We start from the raw sequence: 16,276 nt of genomic DNA, 5'->3' as shown, positions 1-16,276 counted from the left end.
AGTCGTGATTGCAGTGATGGAGATGTTATCTGTATCACTGATCATTACATACGGTCATGATGGCAGCAAGGGGAACATTCCCAACACTGTATTTCCAGGTGTTGGGATCTCAGGCATCCACGGCTCAGATCTTGCTGTGGCTGAGGTTTCTTGCTTACACATTTGAACAGAATACTCTGGCAGGGCATATCTCTGCTGGTTCTTTGCTAGTCTTTTCATTTTAAAGCTTAATACTAAAGCTTTCTCGGCAGAGAGATCCATTGAGATGTTGTGGTCGAAATAATAAATAAGCTATTGGAGATGAGCGGAATGAGATACTGACAAATACAGGAATCCAAAAGAATGATCCTGCTGGTCATTGGGAGGCACTGTTGTTCCATGGTTGGACTGAGCACCAGCTCAGTTAAGGGCTAATCTGCAATTTCAGAAATGCGGATTTATTTTGCCTTGATCTCTGCGGATGATGCCTTTCCTGTTTGTTACCTGTTTGCAAAATTATAGAATGTGATTTTTGTAAAACATTGGTACTTCAGTGCATGCGGTTCCCGCCACCTCCGCTCTTTGCTCTACGTTCCTCAACTAAATCCCTTGGGCTGTTTGTTTTCACCCAGCTGTGCAGGTTGCCCTCAGCACAGCACCTGGCCCAGGTGGCTGCTCCTGCTGGACTTTATCCAATGAGCTTCTTTGATCATTAGCAGAGATTAATTTGGCCTTCCTTCGTTTTTCACGTTGAAGTTGTTTTTTAACTGACGCTATGTGGACAAAGTAAAGGAAATGGAAAGATTTCATATGAAACAACCACCCAGTTTAACACCAGGGGAGTGAATCAAACCACTAAGAGATTACAAATAACACTCTGAATTTAAACAGTCACTTGTTTAAACCCTGTTTTTCGAGTTAGCCAGAGTATTAAAGTTGTCGTCTTTCTTTGTGTGCTACGGCTGTACTACTGAGCAATATGAAAGACTAACATTGAATTTCAACTGAACCACCACCTGGAAAAAATAATTCAATGTGCTTAAAAGGATTGCCTGTCATTTGGGGAGAAAATTGTGGGGCTGAGCTGCTGGGTGGAGGAAATACAAAAACTGTGATTTAATCTAGAAATGATAAAACCGGGATGAAAGCATTCTTTCACTTAGGAGTATGTGGGTACATAAATAGTACCAGTTATGAATAATTATGTGGCTTTGACACAGTAAAATGGAAGATTAATAGTAGTGTCCGTTTCTGTAGAACGCGTTTGCTGTTCATACGATCCAAGGATGGGTTTTCCCCCCGTGCCACCGCGGGGTTTGGTACCTCGGGTGGGGACAATGAAGGTGCAGCACAGCCACAGAGCATCCAGCTGAGTTCTAACTGAATGGTGGGGCTGGAGCGTTTTTCCATGGCAAGCCCCAAGTGTGGGTTCTGCTATTTAACAGCATGAGATTGAGCTCCTTCTCATCTTTCTAAAAGTGAAATAAAGAAATCTGTTATTACACTGGAGCTGCTAAACTTTTCTCTAGAACCTGGATTCCCCTTTCCTCTATGATTTCCTTTACCAGGCCCTGATGCTTTATACTCCTCCTCCTCCTCTCGTATCTCTGGACCCCAGTTTCATGCCTCCTATCGCTGCTGTGGTCCCCTTCACCACTTGGTGCTCCTGTCTCTCCAGCATCCCTAGGACCTGAGCTGTACCAGCCACGGGTGCTCAGAGTCCTCAGGAACCAGACAGAGCCAAATACTTCGTGCGTGTTTCTTTCCCCAACCTCCTTTCGCGGTTTGTGCTGCTCTGTGCTATTGTAATAACTGCAATCACTGGTAATTAGTTTCACCACCGCGAGTGCCGCGTGGTCACCTGTGCCGAGCAGACAAGGTCCCGGTGGGAAGGGCGGTGCTTGGTGGGACACAGGACAAGCTCGTGCGTCGCTGGTGCTCCAGGTTATGGTTGTTTGGATCCCTGCCTCCAAAACCACGCAGAGCAGACACCAAGGTGACGCTTGGCCTCTCAGAGGTCACAAGCGGTTAGCCACACGACTCAATTCGGGCCTTACAGGGGATGTAGGTTTACCATGGCAGTCTTTCTTACTGCAGCGCATTGCTCGTTACACAAATACATCTTCGCCTCCTACACGCAGCAATTCTATTTTCAGCTTTCTTTCATACAGCAAAACAAATCAGCAGCAACATTATGGATGCTATTAGCTCTCAGGAACATTATACCAAGGCTAAAAAAGAAAAGCCGTTCTCTGAGCACAGCGCTCTGCTGGGTAATGATTGGCTTTCATTATAGAACGCCTGACATCGTAGTTTTTATTAAAGCAAGGACCAGTTCTGCCTTCAGATCTGCTTTCTCCCTTTCTCTCTGTCATCTAGAGGGCCGTCTATAATAAAAGCTGTTCAAAAAGCCCCGTGCAGCGGGGTCGATCCCATAGCGATCCTCCATCCTTCAAACGGTGCCACTCTCAGCCCTGTGCCCCACGGCGGTGGCTCCTGTGGGTCAGGATGGGGAGAGGCCCCCGCCGGGCAGCCCCGCGTCCCCAGCACCAATCCAGCTCCTGGCACACGGTACTGAGCACGGCAAAGATGCCTCACGTCCACTAAACTTAATAACAGGATTGCTTAATAACAGAGTTGCTTAATAACAGAAGTGTGGAAAAAGTTGGCAACTCTAGAGAGTTTTGTATTTTAAGAGTTTTTGAGACTAAAATGCAAGAACATCCGTAATGTTCTCGAAGTATTTTGATTCCAGATGGCCGTACCAAGTACAAAATGATTAGAACTAAATGCTCAGCAATACTGTTCCCATGTAAATGTCCATTCAGCTACTCTGTGCAGAACACACGGCAGAACCAGTGAACCAGAACGTGCTCCCAGTGGGTGTGGAAGCACCCCCCAGGCACACGAATCCCCTTCCCTCCCAGTTAGCCGCTTCTTAGTCAAAATCTCCTTAAAGTGTTGCAGCCGGGGTATTTTCTCCGCTGGCAAACGTCTGAAAGGTGTGTTGGGGTGAGCTGTGCGGGGAGTGGTTAAAATGCTCCATGGGTTCAAATGGACAGAGTAGGAGGTGCTCTGTGGAGTTTGTCCGGTGCCTTTTGCATTGTGTTAGCAGGCTTGCTAAAAGAGGAGGGTACATGCAACTTCTTTGGTTTTGTCACAGCCATGGAGTTACGGCTGACACTGGGAGTTGTTACTGCAGTGCCTGCTGCACCTGGTATGATTAAAGTTAATTAATTACTTCAGTCATTGGCTTCACCTGGTCTGCAGTGAATGACGCTGGGAGCTGGGTGCCTTTACCCCCTGGGTGTGACTGTGGTTCCAGGGGTGTGTGGGGCTGTGTGTTCAAGCTGCTGCCAAGCAACATGTGTGGTGGTCACTGAGCATCCCAGAGAGGTGAGTCGAGCTGCTGTGAATTAAAGGACTGAGCTAAACCCGTAAAGAAGTTGCAGGAGCCCAGTGCAGCCCTGTGGCCTGGCAGGAATGGGAGCTGATGGGGTTGGAAAAGGTTCTTCCATCTGTGCTGTAGCTGTACTGTAAGCAAGGAAACGGGAAAATACATAGGGAAGTAAAGATGATGAAAAAGCTGAAATATTTTTAATACTCCTGAATCCTCGATTTTTAAATGCACTGCAGCAAAACCCAGGCTTTGGGGAGTCAGCAAAGCTGCTGGAGGTGCGGGCAGCCCTCCAGCTGCCAGCAGCCGCTTGGGCTTGTGGAGCTGGGCTCAGCCAGGGGACAGGGGTGCTCTCGGGGTCTGGAACAGGGTCGGATACCTGGGCTGTGAAAAGTGGTGTAGGAATGTGCAGTTTCAATGGTCTGTGTGACCCACTTCGAATGCATCTGTGCATTTAACTTGGTGACGTACTTGCCCCGAGCCTGGGGATGCTGATGAGAAGGAATGAGGCAGCTGTACCATAAAGCTCTTGCAGGGGGTTAAATGAGCAGTGGATATCTGAATAGTTAATCCGGCGTTCTTGTTGGTTTCACAGTTTACTGGGCTGACAACTTGCTTTATTATAACATGCAGTTACCTGCAATGTTTCTTTTTCTTGACATAAATAGTTAATAAAGCATAAAAAGCTTTTGAGGAAAATAAAAGCAGGAAACCTTCTGAAGCTGTTACATAAAGCTGTAAGGACAAGAATGAGCTGGTGCGGATTCGTAAAGGAAATTGTAGGAAAACAACAAAAAAACTCCAGTTGCTTAATTTCTAGTATTCAGACAAAATGTTTAGAGGTAATGAGCTGCAAACTTGTGTGTTTTATTTATCCTTCAAGTGCCACTTTCGTGCTATGAGATTGATTAGAGATGCGAATGGCAGAACTCGGGATTTCAAAAGAGCTCTAAAAGCGGGCAGGGGAAAAAGTGCACCGAAATCACTCTTGCACGGTGTTTTGGTGCCGAGCTGGAAGTGCGCGTGTTACTCTTGGACAGCTACAGGATTACTGCAGGAGAAACAGTCAGTGTTTCCAGCAACTTTAAGCCAAGAAATCCAATAGACCAGATGGAATATATCAGCTTTCAGGGAGGGCCAATTTAAACATGTGTAAGCACCAGGGGCCCAGTGCTCAAACTTTTAACACTTTTAAATTGTTACTATGAACATAAGAGGGTTGCTCATTTCTGTAGTGGAGCGGGAGACTACAGACTGATAATTATATGATCCTGGGAGAATGTACCGGTATCCAGACATCTGAAGGCGAAACTTGGGCATGCTGGAGATGGCAGAGGGAACATGACTGAATGGAAAAAAGAGACTGTTTTTCCTTTCAGCGCTTTATAGGAGCACTGTCTGGGAATCTAGCAACTGGAGATTCCTAATGACAGTCTTATTTCAGCAGCTGGCCCGTATTTGGTATTTGCTTTACTAATGATATATGGCTGCTGCATACTGGGGTGTGCCTTTGGTACCTGGCGGGGTGGTGGGCTGGGGAACCCCTGTGAAGAGAAGAGAGAAGTGCAGGGGGGGCAATTAAAGGCTGTCCCTGCCCGGCTAATGCGAGAGGGATAGCCAGGGCTGCTGTTTCCATCAGCTCTGCTGGAGCTGCCAAAAATGGGGCTGGCTGGGAATGGAACCGCAGCGCCGTGTTCTTCTCTGCTGTCTAAAAGCGGTAGCTGGTGGGCCGTGTCTGGATAACAGCACTGGCCCGTGGCTGAAACTGGCTCATGGTGTGGAAACCTTCGCAAGAGCTGCCTTGGTTACACGGCAGAGCTGACGTGACGCTGGGATTTTGTACGGCTGCTATTTGACGTTGCGAATTGGACGTTATACTTGGTCACATCCTGCAAGCTCGCAGCCAGGTTGTGAGAGAGGAAACCGCTCGGTGAGGACCATCTCCATGCGTCATGTCCCTGCACCACAAATCAAACCTCCACAGCTTTGCTAAGGACCCAGCTCTTGGGCCTGGCCTGCCAAGTACCAGCTTGGCGCTCACAGGCAGCAAAGTCGCCTACATCTGAAACTGGCTACCAGAGCTCTTCTTTAATCTGATAAGACACATCAGAACCTAAACCTCAGCGCAGGGAATGGTGTCTTAGAAAAGTGACTTTCAAGTGTTTGGTTCAAACTTTGCAGCACACGGGGAAGCTCTGCCAAGGCAGCAAACACATCTGGGGAACCTCTGGCTCTGGTGGCCACTGCAAACAACGCAGAGTTTGCTCATGCAGCACCCGGGGGTGCACGCAGGTTATGCATGAGGCTTTGCTCTTATCTGGAAGTGCTCAGTTGTTATAGAAATGAGTAAGTCTGCCTGTCAGGAGAGATAGCAAAATACAGTGGTGTTTGGGGTTTTTTTTAAGCTTTACTATACAACTAAAATTGTTTTGATAAACTGACCACTGTATTTTATAAACAGGTTCAAAGTCTTCCAATGTCAGCCCGTTACGTTGATAGCAAATGCAAAATACATTGAGAAGACTGAACGTCCCTACTCCAGAAAATGCTGGTTTAACTCTGACACTGCAATATAAAATGCTTGTATGTTGGCAGCAAAGGTTTGAGGGAGGAATTTGCAATAGACTGAGCCGTAACAGACCAAGGTGTGCCCTGGCCGCATCTTTAAGGAGTGGGAATGCAGGACGATTGGTTGCAATTACCTGTCGATCCTGTTCCTGTATTTCAAAATGGATATTTATGATCACGTTAGCTAGCTCGGGTCAAAAAGAGGTCTTTAAGAGTGGGGAGGTATGCTGATGTATCCAAAACACTACAGCAGGATCTCGGGTAAACATGAATAGCTCGTAAAACCCAGCAGATAACACCTTGGTGACAATGGGGACATCTTGAATTGGTCAGGATATTTTTAGCCTTCAAACTGTCACCCACCCCCCAATACATGTTATATAACATCCTGGGCAGTGACTGTTGAAGAGTTTAACTTCAGCCTCTGAAACATTTTGTGTTTGGTTTCGTTTTTCTTTTCCACAATTACCACATTTCCTACATCTTCTTTTAGAAGACCTTGTATTTAAAAATAAGGTAGCATGGTGACTTTGTGGAAAAATGTCTAACTAGATGAATAGGATCTCTACAGGAAAATTATGCTTGTTTTAATGTCTGGCCAAGTAATTTTCACAACAGGACAGCAATGAGCTCTTTGATATGTGCTAAGAAACTGTTCATTGCTTAGATGGGACTTGGTCTCTGGTGGAGCATCAGGCACATAACGAATGGTAAACCAATTATCTTGTTAGGAAAAAAAGCCTCATAGGTTTCTTTAAAAGGACTCAGCCATCATGTTCTTCCACACAGAAGTAACAGTTATCTAGAAAAGCAGGATTTTCTTGCTAAAGTATTATTTGCCACTAAGACTCTTACAAGCCATGAGAAACCTTTTGAGATCTTGCAGCTATACTGCTTTTACCCAGATGCAGTTATTGCAGCGACTTCTCTTTGTAGGTGATCTGTAGAACCTGCTTGCAGTGTTGCTTTATGATCAGTTTCTGCACTGGCAGATTCTGCTTTGAGCAAAAACTTGAAGGAAAAAGAAGCTGCAAGCACTGAACAATAGAAAATGCAGGCTGTGTTATCTATCTGTGTTATCTGTGTTAGCTATTCAGCTGCTCGTGCTGGAAGCAGATGGTAGGACCGTCCCACTCAAGGCTGCTGAGACATTCTGGTTTCAGTACATACAACCTTTCTTGCTCCAGGAGTGTAGTAAAAACTTAACCTCTCCCCTTGCCTCTTTAAAGCAAACAAAAACGCCCCAAACCACATGGGGAAAAGAGCCAGGACAGACAGCGTACAGCTCTACGGCCGGTGCTTCCCACCTGTTTTACCTGTGCTTTAGTGTTTCCTTGCAGTGGCCCAGAGGCAAATCAGTTCCAGCCTCTGGCTGTGTTCTGCTGGTATGGACGGGGATTTGGCGCCGGGGAGCGGCTGCGCTCCTGTTCTGATGATCGAGCGTTTGAGCGCCGTGACGTTTGCAAACCCGGGGGGAGCCGAGTCCAATCTCACAAATGACTTGGATTCCTGATCAGGATGCGTGAGCTTTTCTGTGTGTTCTTTCACATCCTCCTCTGGTGGGGTGAGGGCAAGAGAAGGGCTGTGGAGGTAATGCTGCTTTCCTGGGCTTGGTGATGATCACAGTCATCACTCCTGGTTAACAGGAGGTGCAGATTTTCCTGTGCTTCTACAGCACAAACGCTTTCTATTCCTTCCACGACGACCTCTTTAGCATGCAGGAGCCAATCGTTCCCAGTAGGAACATAATAATATGCTGTTAGTAAAGCCTGGCAATATCAGCCTTAAATATTAAACAAGGCCTCTGTGTGATGCGTGTGCTTTAAATAAAGTGCAGCTCAGAAACAGGCTACTGGTTCACCGAGTTATTCTTTTTTTGCCCCCCCCCCCATTTCTCATGCCCGCAGGAAGAAAACTGAAGGTTTATTTTTGTGCCTCGAAGCTGCTCGCTGTTGCAGTGCACCGCTCTTTCTCCAGAGATGGAATGTCCTTGCCTTCTACATAGAGTAATTCTATTTTCCACTCTAATATATTAAAAATTGGTATGATAAATAACCATGTCTATTCTCTAGGGATGTACAAAATCCCACGAGAAAGCAAGGATAACTGGTCCAAAGATGCTGTGGAACTCAAAGATAGCATTTTGCTGTAGCTTAGTATGAGGCTGAAAGAATACAGGGGTGGGAAAGTGTTTCTGCTAAACCAGGTCAAGGTGAATAGACTTGCAAAAACCACACAATAGGCTGCAGCTGCAGAAGTTGGGGAGAGGATGGGGGCAGCAGCTTGGGCACCAGCATCTCTACAGAGCACACGGGTCTCCTCGCCATCCTCCAGCACACCGCTCAGATACACCCAAAATAACCCACCGTGTCCCACAGAGGGGCAGCGATTGAAAGCCATGTTGCAGTTCATTCTTGTGTGGCTCTTATCTTGTTTTTTAAAAGCAAACTAAAGTCTCCACTGCCAACACTCCTTAGCTTTCTTTGCTCAAAATGCCTTGGGGACACTGACACAGTGCAAGCGCAGGATGGGCAGCAGTAACCGAACAGTGTGTGTAAGTGAGGAAAAGCCAAGGCAAGGGAGGCGGAGGGGAAAGGCAGGCTGGTTGAGCTTGGGATTGATTGAAGCAAATGGCATCTGCATATCTGGCAAACAAAGGAAATTGTTTTCTTTAAATGGACATCATGCGCTGTTGTTTTATGACCTTGTTATTTGCTTGCTGACCACTGGGTTTTGAAGAAAGAAGGTGATAGATAGGAGGGAAACATAACAATGGCAGAGGTCAGGTACATCTGGAAAAGCAAATGGGTCCCTAAATAAAACACCAGGGGAGCTGTTAAGTTTCCCAATTAACTCCAGCCATGCTTCCAAACTGCTTAAACTAGACAATACAGTGAAACGAAGGGAAGATGAAGAGGACAATCATAGCAAGATGTGTCTGATAGCAGTTAACTCTTCCAAGTCAAGAGTAGACACTACAGATGATTGCAATATATTTACAACTATTAAAGTCTAATTAACCTTATACATAGTCTATTGTCTCAGTTTTTGTTTGCTTGTTATGTTTTTGGGGGAGTCAACTTGAAGAAAATGTTTCGAAGATGCTGGTTAGTGCTTGCAGATCAGCTGCTGGTCACAGGGCAGTGGAAGATGGGGACTTCCAGGTTATAACACATCTGGACCTGCTGTTTGGTGGCCACAACTAGGGACAGCTATGGCCACAACAGACCTGGACCAGCAGGAATGTGATGTGGTTATAAAGGATGCCAAACCTGCTGCAATGTGAGGGTTTAGAAGCAGCATAAGGGAGGTTAATGTGTGGCCTACCCTGCAACTGATGTTCTTAAAAAACACCCAACCATACAAAACCAAGCAAACAATCAATCTCCCTCCTCCAAACACCAAAACAAACCAACCAAAGCCTAGTTATAATACTGTGTATGTCACAGCATCATTATTTACAAGGTATGTGATGCTAGCTATGTTTATGTATTTATAATAGTTTAGATTTCCTATGTGGATGCGAAAGCCTGGATTTGTAAAGGTATCTCATGTATCACTAAGTGCACTCCAAAACTTTAATTTCTGGTCTGAGAATGTTTGGGAGGGGGGAAAAAAAAGGGATGAAAAGAATAATCTGGAAGAGTAACTGTGACTTGTGAAGCCTTTGGGGAAAGAAAATACTCCAGAATAATTCACTGCTTGTCATACTCAGGACCCTTGGTCTGAATCCTGGCTGCAGAGCAGCCCTTGCCCTGCAGAGCAGCCCTTGCCCTGCAGAGCAGCCCTTGCCCTGCAGAGCAGCCCTTGCCCTGCAGAGCAGCCCTTGCCCTGCAGAGCAGCCCTTGCCCTGCAGAGCAGCCCTTGCCCTGCAGAGCAGCCCTTGCCCTGCAGAGCAGCCCTTGCCCTGCAGAGCAGCCCTTGCCCTGCAGAGCAGCCCTTGCCCTGCAGAGCAGCCCTTGCCCTGCAGAGCAGCCCTTGCCCTGCAGAGCAGCCCTTGCCCTGCAGAGCAGCCCTTGCCCTGCAGAGCAGCCCTTGCCCTGCAGAGCAGCCCTTGCCCTGCAGAGCAGCCCTTGCCCTGCAGAGCAGCCCTTGCCCTGCAGAGCAGCCCTTGCCCTGCAGAGCAGCCCTTGCCCTGCAGAGCAGCCCTTGCCCTGCAGAGCAGCCCTTGCCCTGCAGAGCAGCCCTTGCCCTGCAGAGCAGCCCTTGCCCTGCAGAGCAGCCCTTGCCCTGCAGAGCAGCCCTTGCTGTTTGCCCCGTCCCTGCTGCTGCCTGGGGACAGGGTCAGCTTCTCCCACCCATGTGTTTCACGTCGCTTGTTGCCGCAGATGACGGGATGCAGGTCCTGGCTCTGCTCGCACAAACGTGGCAGTGACGATGTCATCGCCGTTTGAAGCAGACGGTTTTGTTTTGCTCAGCTCCAAATAGCCCATGTTTTGCGCTGCAGCTTTACAAGAGGGAGGTAATACCAGATGGGAATGTTGCTTGTGCAAGTCCGTAAAAGACCTGAGGGCATCCATCCTCCCGTTCTGAGTGATAATATCAGTGGCTGAATGTTGCCTGCTCTGGTTTCTTTTAACTCATTTTAAGTATGTTTCCCCACTAGAAGTTTAAACGTTTCTTTAGAGACTTCTATCAGATAATATTACTATGGCCTTGTTGAAAAAAAAACCCTGTTCGATTATAACCATCTGAATTGATATTGTAGAATGTATCTTCGATGAAAAAAGTATTTTAAAGTGTCATCTGCTTCTCCTGGCTGACGAGCAAGTGAGTGAGCTCCCTTTCCTTGAAGTTCAGGGGGTTTTTCCCTCCTCCTTCAGCAGAGAGCAGATGAAGCCTGTGCTGTACCGAACGGGCTGCCCACCCGCCAGCACCGCTGCTCTGCGGTACCTTCACTGTTGGTGCTGGGTGAAGTCGATGTCCTGTTCTCAGCCTGGAGGTGCTGGAAAAGCATTTAACAACAGCAAAGCCGACATTGAGAAGGGAAAAGGCATGAGGACCAGAAAAACTAGAAGAATGTGCACTTATTGTTTAAAACAATGCTCTACTGTTTGCCCAGTCATTTAAAAAAAAATAGAGTTGCAGAATAGTAAGCTGTGTGGAATCCTTGACTTGTTGGGGGGTTTTGTGTTGTTGGTTTTGGTTTTTTGTCCTGTGTTGTTTTCCCTGCCTCTAGAGAAGGATTAGCTGCTGGGGAGATGGCCAAGGCAGATTCCAAATGGAAAGCTCCTGAACAATGGAAAAATTAGCACTGGTCAGTGCAGCTGGGATTCATCACGCTCTCCATCTCTTACAAGTTTCTGTGCGTCTGATTGGGATTTATTGCTAGGGAGAAAGCACATGTTGCCTCGTACCTCAGATGCGATCTATAACCCTGTGTTCCTTTAAGATGAATCCTGATTTGGACTTTGATCCATCCTCCGTGTCACCTGCTCTGCACAGCGTTGTTCGAGCATCAGATCAGGATGCACGGAACACTGAGAGGGAGCCTGGGATGCTTCCATCCCCAGGGACAAACAGACTGGTGTGTGTCTGTTCCGCATGGGCTGGACCACCTGCAGTGTTCTCCGTAGTTGTCTCTGAAATACCGTCATAAACACCGAGCAATGTTTATCCAGCTTTTTCTTGAGTAAAACTGAATAATTTTTAAACCATGAAAACCTTAGTACAACCTACTGAAAATTTAAGCTGAGTCTTACAGTGAAAGCAACAGATTATTTCCTGTGGAAGGATGAAGAACTGGGGTGGATTTGCGGGTCGGTTGTGTTCTTCCTTTGTTCAAGATGAGTGTGAATAATAGCTGTCAAATGTTGGTGTCTTGCTGTCTTACACTGATGAAAGAAAAAATCATGAGGTTACACCGGAAAAAAGGGAGGAGAAACTAGACTGCAAATGACGATTTCCTTGTTATGGGCTTTAACTAAAATGCTGAGCGTGGCACCGGTATTTTCACACCAACGACCCACGGAGCATAAATAATATCTTAGTCAACGTTCCTGTAGAGAGTAAATGCTAATGGAGATAATGTGGTTTCATACTTTTATCTTGTTCGTTGTGTGTATACGTATTGCAAAACATATCGTGCCAGGAGGAATATCCTGGTAACAGGGATGCTGCTCTGTCATCAGGTGGTGTCTAATAACAGTTGAACAGCAGTAGCCGTGACCACCCATGGTGTAGAAGCTCACCCGAAGCGCAGCTCTTTATATCAGGAAAGCAGAAATAGAAAAGACGCTAAAAAAAGTAATTAAATGGAAAAGACAATTCTTAGGACGCCTGTTTCATTATTCTGAGGCATGTGTTGTGTGTTTTATGTTTTTTAAATATATACATGTGTATATATGTTTGTATCCTCATTATATGACGTTGCATCTATTTGGAGTCAGGATTGAATTTCTGAAGGAAAAGCTTAGAGATCACTGCTTTTATTTTACCTAAAGAAAACCCTCGGTGATAAACACGGGTCAGGAGAAGGTGCTGTCCCTCATGAGGCTTCAGTTCTGCAAAATCTCCGAGTGCGTGTCTGCTGGGTTTATTTGTGCTGTTCCCTACACATGTGCTGCAAGCACCCAGCTGAATGTCCGGGATAACACAGGATTGTTACCTCTGAGTGGAGCACTCACGACAGTCTCTAGGTGAAAACACGTGAGCTGCCTGGCTTGATATTAAGAGAAAGAAACATAGCACAGCCTGTGTGCCGTTGTCATCTCGCTGTCCCAGATGCCAGCAAAACTGCCGCCTTTATATCTGGTTAATGGTAATAGAATAACGCACAGCTCCACAGTTCTGCTGAAAAAATGTGCTTAGGAACAAAAATTGTGCTACTTCTGAAGGTAAACTGGTCAATTTTGCTGTTTCTTAATCTTGAGCGTGTCTTTCCTAAGGATCTCCTTGTGGCCTTAAGCACCACTTCCTTGGCTATCTCAGGTAAGGTGCGACACCTGCACCCGATCTGAGGAACGGGGCACTCTGTGCACTGCTGTGTCCCCGGAGCACGGGCACAGCGGGGAGCGCCTGTCCCCCTGGGCCATCGTGGGGGCAGAACTGTCGGTGCGGGGACAGGCTCGGAGATGCCACCCTTGGGGCTGCACGGAGCTAAACCACCGAATTCGGAATGGTCATTGCTTCCCTGTCACGACTACGTTGTTCTTTTTCACGCAATACGGAGTGTGGTGTTTTCCAGCACAAGCGTTTTGTAGCTGTAGCAATTCCCAGAGTGTCAGTTAGTTCTAATCGCTGCCTTTTGCTGTGTTTTTGGAACGGCAGCTTAAGTTCACCACTCTTGGCTTAACGTTTCAGATTTAATGTTTACTTGGGGAGGAGAAAAGGCTCAGCTGGGTTTCACAGTAACAGACACGTTTATGTGGAATCTTTCAAAGATTCAGTGGGAAGAGTGTCCTCTGATTCCTCAGTTTGCAGCGTTACCTTGTGGCACAGTTAATGAATGAGTTCCAGAGAGTAAAGCTGTTTGGTTTGCTTTCCTTTGACTGACATGTACAGAAATGAACTGTGTGATTTAGGTGGTAAGCGGAGCAAAGTGACGCTTTTGAAGTCCTAACTAACTGCGAGAGGTTGGTCACACCAGCAAAGCCACCTCCGTGTAAAAATGTATGAAGCACAGAATCCTTATCCTTTGAACAGGTACAATAATGAGCCCATTCTACTCGGTTAGTCCCGACTAACCCACTGAAGTGGGAGGAAAATGAATGAAAAGCCGTTTCTTTCTCCATTGCCAGAGAACGGCTCTCAAAGCAGCGCTTTTCAGCACTACCCTGATTAGAATGGCTGGTGGCTCGGGGACTCCCACTTGCCAGCCTTGGCACCTCGCTGCTTTTCAGCACTATTTGTTACTTTTTTTTGAATCCAAAGCGAGTTTAAACTAATGAAAACATGCTGCTTTAACATCCAGGGATTTCACAGCCAAGCCTTGCTTAAACTTCTTCATGTAGATATCTTTGTCATTTTGTAAGGTCTGTTCTGAGTAGGATGAACAGACCATAGTGTGAAATTTAAAAAAGAAAAAATCAAGATTACAAAACCGTTCATTCCTTCTCCTCTTGTATCCTTCCAAACGTGTCCTAAACTTTTGCCTGCACTAAGATACCCTGATTCATGCAATCTAACATTTAATAGCCATATTGAATAATATCCCGAAGATGAGTCAGAGCATTGCTGAAATTTGCACTGAAGTCATAGAAAAACATAAACCCTAAATCAAAAAGAGTTTGCGGTCTCTCCTATATTTGCTGTCCCAAGGTGCAGATCCAGCCTCTGAAACTGTTTGTTCTTCTTTAAAATAAGCAGCTAAATCCTCTGGCGTACACTGGCGTGGTTCCTCCTGCACTGGCACACGGGTACGTTCCACCCCAAGGAGGCAGCACAGCTCACAGATCCGTTTTCTATAGGTTGATGGAAGAACAGTAATCACTCCGGACCTAAAGAGACTTAAGTATTATGGCTGTATTTACTTATGCAATTAAAACCAGGGCGATTCATAAACTATGGGTTATCCCTAGCATTCATACAAGCTGACAACGTTCTTATTAAGCTGTTTTGATGGAAGACGTTAACTGGTTGCAATACTGTTGGCAATGCATATTTCTTGGTTAGAATTGCATCTGATTTCCTGTCAGCCAGCCCGTTCGTCCTGTGCCTGCTGTTTGCATGAGCTCTGCTGCAGAGGGTTGGGTTGAAACACCGAGTTGTTCCAGTCCTACAATAGGGAACCCAGCTCCCCGCTCCTCTCCAAGCTAACAGGGTCGATATTGACTTTGGTCTTGTGGACTTAGCGTCCTTTTGAGAAAGACAACAACAAAAACTGTGTGTATATAAATATAAACATGTATATAATAGAAATATGTATATACACACATTTATTTCAAAATTTTCTGGGGAAATTTTTCAGGCTTAATGATGTTAATGCCAACACAGCAAGACTGGAGTTTTATAGTCTTTCAGCAGTGTAACGACTGCCTCTTAATCTGATCTAGTCTTGCATATGCTTATGTAGATTTCCCTAATGATGTTGTTATTTCATCTCTGTGACACCATAGGACTAACAGCAGTAATTGTTTCAGCATTTGTTATTACCTACTGTCCAAAGCCATAGGCTACCAAATGCATTTATTGGGATGCGTTACTCCTAAAATATACAGTGGAAAAATTATTGCTGTCATAAAAGTTTCTAAATGTATGAAGCACAAAGTGAACAGCCCCAGTTGTCACAAGCTGTGCAGGCTTAAATCACACACTTTGGGAGAACTCTTGCTTATTAAGAAATAATTTATGAGTTGAATTATATCATTTCTAAATATATAAAGAGTTGGGATGGCTTCCAACCATGGCTGAGGAAGCCAGCCAAGTGATGCTTTCCAATTAAATCGGGGGACTTTTTTTTTTTTAACTTCTTAGTGCCCTGTGTTCTTTCTTCTGTTTTTCCCTGATTCAAGTAGATAATGTATTAACCTCGCATAACTGAAGTCTCGCACATATTCCCTTTGGTGTCCTTTCATGTGGCGGTGATCAGTAGGAGTCTCTCTGTAGGTACTACATGAAATGTTTCTTTCTTGTCCATATTACTGCTGCTGGTGAAGCTTAAGTTCTGGCTTTTAGTTAAGACCTGTTGTTATAGAGAGCTTCAAAGCTTGTGACTTCTGATGGCTCATTTATGTTGATCACTCTTTGATAATGACCATTTAAAGAAACAACTGCATAAACCAGTGCAGCACGGAAAACTTTGGCTTCCCATGGCATGGCAGTGCCTACGCTGTTCAAGTTATGCAAGAAGATAGATGTAGCTCCATGACCTAACTTATTAGCAGAGGAATAAAGACAGATTAATTAGAAACAAAAATGACAAACAAAAAAAATCCACTAAACCATCAAGCATTTCGCTTCCCACTTGTGTTGGATGAAATGCAGATGTTTGCAGAGATGTTTGCTCGTGCTGAATTACGCTGGTAGCAGCTTTCTATACAGTAAATAAAAATCCCAGCTCTCCCTAGAGGTTTGAGTTGATTTCCTAGGTAAAGCATATAGAAAGTACAGCCTAGCGCTCAACCTGAATAAGACAGACCCGTGTGAACATACCCAGACCAGAGCAGCCCGGTTTTTTGCAAGATGTCAGTGACAATGGTAGCTAAGAAAACCTAGTAAATTATCTACAAGCTTAAATTCACTATAGAAGAGTGCTCAACTGAATACAAGTTGAGCAATCCGCAAAGCTGAACAGAACAGTGATAATCACTGCAGGGACTGTGGGGCAGAGCAGCCTGCCCTGCCTGCCGGGAGCTGTTGCTGCACTTGGCTTCGCGCTGTGCTGGAGCAGGG

At 45.8% G+C, this 16,276-nt stretch overlaps 1 protein-coding gene across 1 annotated transcript in view; it reads right to left on the bottom strand.

Moving 5' to 3' along the window:
• The window catches only part of TNFAIP8L3 (TNF alpha induced protein 8 like 3), a 40,373-nt gene that overhangs the window by 2,942 nt on the left and 21,155 nt on the right, over positions 1-16,276 (bottom strand). The gene's annotated exons all lie outside the window — the stretch shown is intronic.

The sequence above is a fragment of the Patagioenas fasciata genome, chromosome 12 (assembly GCF_037038585.1).
Source record: "Patagioenas fasciata isolate bPatFas1 chromosome 12, bPatFas1.hap1, whole genome shotgun sequence".
NCBI classification, from domain to species: domain Eukaryota; kingdom Metazoa; phylum Chordata; class Aves; order Columbiformes; family Columbidae; genus Patagioenas; species Patagioenas fasciata.
Note: the sequence above shows the minus strand (reverse complement) of the source record. Positions and strands in the feature narration are given on the sequence as shown.